Source organism: Alligator sinensis, unplaced genomic scaffold (assembly GCF_000455745.1).
Source record: "Alligator sinensis unplaced genomic scaffold, ASM45574v1 scaffold7_1, whole genome shotgun sequence".
Classification (NCBI taxonomy): domain Eukaryota; kingdom Metazoa; phylum Chordata; order Crocodylia; family Alligatoridae; genus Alligator; species Alligator sinensis.
Window position 1 is genome coordinate 1,774,790 of NW_005841843.1, and position 1,415 is coordinate 1,776,204.

Here is a 1,415-nt window from a genome sequence, read left to right on the forward strand (position 1 = left end):
CAAAAAATGGCCTGTGAGAATCAAGAAAACAAGTTTTATGTCTGTGATAATTTGGGTTAATAAGTATTTTAATAGGAATTCTGTGGATGTTTGGCATATCGGTCATCTCTGGTTTAGTTAAAAAGACCAACCATTTCTTGTGGGATCCATCAAAGCTATTTGTAGTGTGCAAAACTAAGTGCTAGATCAATCAATATAGACAAGTCCTTATTGTGCAAGCCGATACATGCCTGGATTTGCAAATTGCAAGATTGTGCAGCAGCCAGAAATACATACAACAATGGATTATTTTATTTTAGTCATCAAACTTAAGGCAGAATAGGTGCAAAGTGCTACCCAAGTGTCAAAATCTTACCATTTAGCTGGTTAGAAGATAGTCAGAGTTCTGAAAAGCAGAAGCAGGTATTGAACATTATATTAGCAGATCGCTTATTGCTCAAAACACGATAGCTCTGAACAACAATTGGTGTAGGAAACCTTCTTTATTATTGACACAGAAAGAAAATTGTCATAAATTTTCCATTATGAAGTGTCCAAGATGTATTGGTACTGCAGAAAGCTGCTGCATTTTAATTCATGTGCATTCTTTTGAAAACTGCCTTTTCAACCAGGATGTTTCAGCCCATGGGAATGCACTGTATAGAATACTGCTAGGAGACCGGTAAAAGACCATCTGTGCTTTGGTCAAAAAGACTTTAGCTGACATGGAAAAAGCATTTAGTTGTTTTCTATATAGTTCCTATTTTATGTGGAGAAAAATATGTGAAAACACCTTATAGAAATTAGGGAAACCTATTAGATAACCTGTCCCATAAATGTGTGAACACAAGATGATTCTGTACAGTAAGGCTGTGCAAAATGGCTGTCTCATTTCGATTTCAGATTTGGCCATTTCAGATGACAGTGATTTGTTTTGGTGTTTCAGATCACTGCTCTGTTTTGATTCAGCCAAATCTGTTTCAGAGTTTCGACGTTGTTTCAGAGATTCAGATCGGCTGGGGAGAGGCAGGCACAGCTGGGTTGCTGCAGGTTCTCCTGTGGGTTGCTGCAGGTTCTCCTGTGGCTCTTCCAGCTGTGCCTGCCTCTCCCTGGGTGGGGGAGCCATGGGAGAAGCCCCCATGGCTGCCCTGCTTGGCCCTAGCCTAGTTCCAGCACTTTGAAGAAAAAAAAAAGCCCTGCATTCACTGGCTCTGGCAGTGGTGATCAAGGCCTCCGAAGGTTCATGGCAGAGCCCCTTGCAGAGTGGGGGGCAGTGGGGGGTAGCAGCAATCGCCCCCCTACTTGGCACCCACACAGCAGCTGCCCCACGGCGCAGGTGCAGTGTGGCTCAGCAGGGTGCTGCATGCTGTCTGGGAGCTGGGGCAACTCCAGAAGTCAGCCAAAGCCCAACACTGCTCAGCCCCAGTGGCCCCAGC